The sequence below is a fragment of the Oncorhynchus mykiss genome, chromosome 8, assembly GCF_013265735.2.
Source record: "Oncorhynchus mykiss isolate Arlee chromosome 8, USDA_OmykA_1.1, whole genome shotgun sequence".
Classification (NCBI taxonomy): domain Eukaryota; kingdom Metazoa; phylum Chordata; class Actinopteri; order Salmoniformes; family Salmonidae; genus Oncorhynchus; species Oncorhynchus mykiss.
This window is the reverse complement of record NC_048572.1, coordinates 68,865,915-68,872,939: the sequence shown is the minus strand read 5'-3', so window position 1 is coordinate 68,872,939 and position 7,025 is coordinate 68,865,915.

The following is a 7,025-nucleotide window of genomic DNA, read 5'->3' as shown; positions in this document are numbered from 1 at the left end:
CAGCAAAGCACCCCCACTCCATCACGCCTCCTCCTCAATGCTTCATGTTGAGAACCATACATGCAGAGATCATACACTCAACTACTCTGCGTCTTACAAAGACATGGAGGTTGGCACCAAACATCTCTCATTTGGACTCATCAGACCAAAGGACAGATTTCCACTGGTCTAAATTCCATTGCTCGTGTTTCTTGGCCCAAGCAAGTCTCTTATTATTATTGGTGTCCTTTAGTAGTGGTTTCTTCGCAACAATTCGACCACGAAGGCCTGATTCATGAAGTCTCCTCTGAACAGATGGTTGAGATGTGTCTGTTACTTGAACTCTGTGAAGCATTTATTTGGGCTGCAATCTGAGGTGCAGTTAACTCTAATGAACTTATCCTCTACAGCAGAGGTAACTCTGGGTCTTCCTTTCCTGTGGTGGTCCTCATGAGAGCCAGTTTCATCACAGCGCTTGATGGTTTTTGTGACTGCACTTGAAGAAACTTTAAAAGTTCTTTACATTTCCTAGATTGACTGACCTTCATGTCCTAAAGTAATTATATGCTATCGTTTATCTTTTATTTATTTTTTCTTAGGGGGTGATCAGCTTTAATACTGCGGGTAGATTGCTTCCATCAATGTAATTGTCTGCATCATTTCCATTCCCCCATATATTTTTTGTTAAATATATATACATCTACAGTTGGAGTCGGATGTTTGCATACACTTAGGTTGGAATCATTAAAACACGTTTTTCAACCACTCCACAAATTTCTTGTTAACAAACTATAGTTTTGGCAAGTCAGTTAGGACATCTACTTTGTGCATGACACAATTCATTTTTCCAACAATTGTTTACAGACAGATTATTTCACTTATAATTCACTGTATCACAATTCCAGTGGGTCAGAAGTTTACATACAATAAGTTGACTGTGCCTTTAAGCAGCTTGGAAAATTCCAGAAAATTATGTCATGGCTTTAGAAGCTTCAGATAGACAAATTTACATAATTTGAGTCAATTGGAGGTGTACCTGTGGATGTATTTTAAGGCCTACCTTCAAAGTCAGTGCCTCTTTCCTTGACATAAAGGGAAAATCAAAAGAAATCAGCCAAGACCACAGAAAAAAAACTGTAGACCTCCACAAGTCTGGTTCATTATTGGGAGCAATTTCCAAGCCCTGAAGGAAGAAGCCACTGCTCCAAAACCGCTTTAAAAAGTGCCAGACTACAGTTTGAAACTGCACAAGGGGACAAAGATCGTACTTTTTGGAGAAATGTCCTGGTCTGATGAAACAAAACTAGAACTGTTTGGTCATAATGACCATCGTTATGTTTGGAGGAAAAAGGGGGAAGCTTGCAAGCCGAAGAACACCATCCCAACCGTGAAGCACGGGGTTGGTAGCATCATGTTGTGGGGGTGCTTTGCTGCAGGAGGGTCTGGTGCACTTTACAAAATAGATGGCATCATGAGGGAGGAAGATTATGTGGATATTGACAGTCTGGTTTTAGACCCCATCATAGCACTGAGACGGCACTTGTGAAGGTGGTAAATTACATCTTAATGGCATTGGACCGAGGCTCTGCATCTGTCCTCGTGCTCCTAGTCCTTAGTGCTGCTTTTGATACCATCGATCACCACATTCTTTTGGAGAGATTGGAAACCCAAATTGGTCTACACGGACAAGTTCTGGCCTGGTTTAGATCTTATCTGTCGGAAAGATATCAGTTTGTCTCTGTGAATGGTTTGTCCTATGACAAATCAACTGTAAATTTCGGTGTTCCTCAAGGTTCCGTTTTAGGACCACTATTGTTTTCACTATATATTTTACCTCTTGGGGATGTTATTCGAAAACATAATGTTAACTTTCACTGCTATGCGGATGACACACAGCTGTACATTTCAATGAAACATGGTGAAGCCCCAAAATTGCCCTTGCTAGAAGCATGTGTGTCAGACATAAGGAAGTGGATGGCTGCAGACTTTCTACTTTTAAACTTGGACAAAACAGAGATGCTTGTTCTAGGTCCCAAGAAACAAAGAGATCTTCTGTTGAATCTGACAATTAATCTTAATGGTTGTACAGTCGTCTCAAATAAAACTGTGAAGGACCTCGGCGTTACTCTGGACCCTGATCTCTCTTTTGAAGAACATATCAAGACCATTTCAAGGACAGCTTTTTTCCATCTACGTAACATTACAAGCCCCTTGGGTTGTGCCGTGGCGGAGGTCTTTGTGGGCTATCCTCAGCCTTGTCTCAGGATGGTAAGTTGGTGGTTGAAGATATCCCTCTAGTGGTGTGGGGGCTGTGCTTTGGCAAAGTGGGTGGGGTTATATCCTTCCTGTTTGGCCCTGTCCGGGGGTGTCCTCGGATGGGGCCACAGTGTCTCCTGACCCCTCCTGTCTCAGCCTCCAGTATTTATGCTGCAGTAGTTTATGTGTCGGGGGGCTAGGGTCAGTTTGTTATATCTGGAGTACTTCTCCTGTCCTATTCGGTGTCCTGTGTGAATCTAAGTGTGCGTTCTCTAATTCTCTCCTTCTCTCTTTCTTTCTCTCTCTCGGAGGACCTGAGCCCTAGGACCATGCCCCAGGACTACCTGACATGATGACTCCTTGCTGTCCCCAGTCCACCTGGCCGTGCTGCTGCTCCGGTTTCAACTGACCTGAGCCCTAGGACCATGCCCCAGGACTACCTGACATGATGACTCCTTGCTGTCCTCAGTCCACCTGACCGTGCTGCTGTTCCAGTTTCAACTGTTCTGCCTTATTATTATTCGACCATGCTGGTCATTTATGAACATTTGAACATCTTGGCCATGTTCTGTTATAATCTCCACCCGGCACAGCCAGAAGAGGACTGGCCACCCCACATAGCCTGGTTCCTCTCTAGGTTTCTTCCTAGCTTTTGGCCTTTCTAGGGAGTTTTTCCTAGCCACCGTGCTTCTACTCCTGCATTGCTTGCTGTTTGGGGTTTTAGGCTGGGTTTCTGTACAGCACTTTGAGATATCAGCTGATGTACGAAGGGCTATATAAATCAATTTGATTTGATTTTGATTTGATTTAATGAAAGGTCAAGATATCAGTCAGGAAGTTAAAGCTTGGTCACAAATGAGTCTTCCAAATGGACAATGACCCCAAGCATACTTCCAAAGTTGTGACAAAATGCCTTAAGGACAACAAAGTTAAGGTATTGGAGTGGCCATCACAAAGCCCTGACCTCAATCCTATAGAACATTTGTGGGCAGAACTGAAAAAGCGTGTGCAAGCAAGGAGGCCTACAAACCTGATTTAGTTACACCAGCTCTGTCAGGAGGAATGGGCCAAAATTCACCCAACTTATTGTGGGAAGCTTGTTGAAGGCTACCCTAAACGTTTGACCCAAGTTAAACAATTTAAAGGCAATGCAACCAAATACTAATAGAGTGTATGTAAACTTCTGACCCACTGGGAATGTGATGAAAGAAATATAAGCTGAAATAAATCATTCTCTCTACTGTTATTCTGACATTTCACATTCTTAAAATAAAGTGTTGATCCTAACTGACCTAAGACAGGGAATTTTTACTAGGATTACATTTCAGGAATCGTGAACAACTGAGTTTAAATTTATTTGGCTAAGGTCTATGTAAACTTCCGACTTCAACTGTACATACATACATACATACACACACACACACACACACACACACACACACACACACACACACACACACACACACACACACACACACACACACACACACACACACACACACACACACACACACACACACACACACACACACAAACACACACACACACACACACACACACACACACACATATATATATATATATACTGTATATACCCTTCCTACCTTTCAGCTCCATTCAACCCCTACCATCTATCTCTTAACACCATCCATTTAGAATTTTTCTTTGCCATATATTATTCATCTGTACTGTGATGCTTCACAAAAGTACTGAACCTTTCTATTCTCATAGTTTCTACTGATTGTAAATTAAAGATAAAAAAATGTTGGGAAAAAAACATTATATTATTGATAGATTGACTATGACAGTACCAAAATAAATGATCTCATGACTCTGCCTTGAGTGTGACCTGGAGGAGGGATGCATCTGGTTCTGCACTAGGGGAGGTGAATGTAAAGGGTATGAGAGAGACTGTTGAAGTAACATAATTACTAGAAGTTTGAACAGTCAGGATAAATAAAAAATACATGAACATTATAGTAAGATTATAATAAATGTCAAGACGACATCAGCGATTGCCCGGTGAGGCCATTAATCTTCCGCATAGGTCATCTATTTTATTGTCCAAAGATTGCACGTTTGCTAGCAGAATGGAAGGAAGTGGGGGTTTATTCGATCCCCTACGAAGTCTCAGAAGGCAGCCCGCCCTCTGGCCACTTTTCTCTGCGTCCTCTTCACGCAAGTCACTGAGATCTGGGCCTGTTCCCGAGAAAGCAGTCGGCCTCGTCAGACTCGTTAAAGGAAAAAAGGATTCTGCCAGTTCATGGTGAGAAATCGCAGTCCTGATGTCCAGAAGTTATTTTCGGTCATAAGAGAAGGTAGTGGCAACATTATGTACAAAATAAGTTTAAAAAATAAGTTACAAACAACGAGTACTTATGTAAATAACGTATTTCTGTTTTTATTCTTAATATATTTCTTAAAACCTTTTTTTGCTTTCTCTTTATGGGGTATTGTGTGTAGACTGACACCCCATTTTTTAATAAAGCTGCAACGTCATAAAATGTGGAGAAAGTCAAGGTGTTGAATAGTTTCCGAATGCACTGTACATGGTAAACTCTCCATTGTGCGTGATACCTATCGATGAGTGTTCGAACTTTGTGCCAACTGCTTGAAGCTACTCGAATCTGGCTTATTGTGAGGTCAATAACTCTGATAAATACATCAGCAGGCCGGGGCTCAGGGTTGGAATATCCATTGTAGTGCGCATTGCAGCCTAGTTTAATTTGCACCATCCCAGCAGCTATCTTATAACTTTTCTATGTGCTTCTCTGAGAATGCACTTCGAAACCTATAGCCTATATTCTATGGATCATTTGATTGAGACCACACTAAATAACGTAGAGGCGCAATTTATATTGCGCGGCCAGCGGAGAATCAGAGATGTGGGGCGGCATTGGGCACACATCGATATATAGCCTATTATGCAACTAATTCTGAAAGACTGAGAAATAAAGACATTGTATGACCCTCCCCTGGACTAGATTTAAAAATACTAAACCCTCCCCTTGACTGAAATTGAAAAAGCATGACACTCCCCCATTTCCTCCAGGTAACCATTTTGTACATTTTGTTCCATCTCTAATAATGAAAATATCGATAAATTATATACATATTAACACTGTAACAATGGTAAATGTCCATTTGGGTGAGGGCAGGGTAAATGGGTGGGGGAGGACAGGGGGAGCAGGTAGCTAACTAGTGGTGGCAATTGAGCAGCTTGAAGAAGCTCTCGGCCAGTCGTCCAGTTTTTGCCATGACGCTCCTGTACTGCCCGTGTCGGAAAAGGGGAGAACAGGCCATGGCTCAGGTGGCTGGAGTCCCTGATTGTCTTCTTGACGTTCCTGCAACACCTGGTGTTGTAGGTGTTCTGGAGGGCAGGCAGTGTGCACCAAATGGTGTGTTCTGCTGAGCGTACCTGGAGGCGAAAGAAACGCACACCTGTTTAGGCGAGGTTCTGGCCAATGGAGTAGAACACTTGAAAAAGAACAAGAGAGCCGCATACTCCAGGAGCTCAGATGCAAAAAATTTAATAACCTAATAATCAATGGCTGAGCATACCACCATCTGTAACACCTAGTAGTCATCAACGGTGGAGTTACCTTACCAGGCTGTGATGCAGACAGAATACTCTCGATGGTGCTCCTCTAGAACACTGTGAGGGCCCTCGGTGATAGACCAAATTTCTTCAGCATCCTGATGTTGAAGAGTCGCTGTCGTAACTTGTTCACTATGGCGTCCGTGTGGTTTGGCCATTTCAGATCCTCTGAGATATGTACTCCAAGTAACTTGAAGTTTTTGACCATCTCCACGTCGGCTCCATTGATGAGGATGGAGGCGTTCCCAGGCTGGTTCCTCCTGAAGTCCACAATCAGCTCCTTTGTTTTGCTGATGTTGAGGGAGAGGTTGTTTACCTAGCACAACGCCGTCAGAGTGCCTACCTCCTCCCTGTAGGCTGTTGCATTGTTTTTGGTAATCAGGTCCACTACTGTCATGTTGCCGGCGAATTTGATGATGAAGTTGGAACTGTGTGAGGCCTCGCAGTCATGGGTATACAGGGAGTACAGGAGGGGACTGAGGACGCACCCTTGTGGGGCCCCAGTGTAGAAAATCAGTGTTTAGAAGGTATTGTTGCATACCTTCACCACCTGGGGGCGGCCCGTCTGGATGTCCAGGCCCCAGTTGAATAGGAAGGAGTTCAGACCCAGGGACGTGAGCTTTGTGGTGAGCTCAGAGGGCACAATGGTATTGAAGGCTGAGCTGTAGTCGATGAACAGTATCCTCACATACGCATTCCATTTGTCCAGATGGGTGAGGGCAGTGTGCAGTGCAATGGCGATTGTGACGTCAGTGGATCTGTCAGGGCGGTAGATGATTTGGAGAGGGTCGAGTGTGTCTGGGAGGGAGGAGGTGATATGGAACATTGAAAGGTAAATTGAAATGATGTGGCTTGATGTTGTAAGAAATATAAATCATAAATCTAGGTGATAACCACAACTAAATATTTGAAATATTCAGGGCAAATAAAACTAAGACTAAGAAAAAACTAAGAAAAACATATGATAAGGCCTGTTCTTCTATTGGATCATGTTTGTAAAATTGACTGTGTAATTAAAGGAACAGTTTTATATGAATGAGAGAGTTAGGGAGGTAACATCAAAGCATCTCATCAAATGATTCTGGAAAGTCTCCAAAATTGTCCAGTATGAAGAATAACCCTACCTGAACCTTTTCACACTATGTTCATGCACATGTTCATCTTCCAGATCTGGTTAAGGATGGTTGTTTTC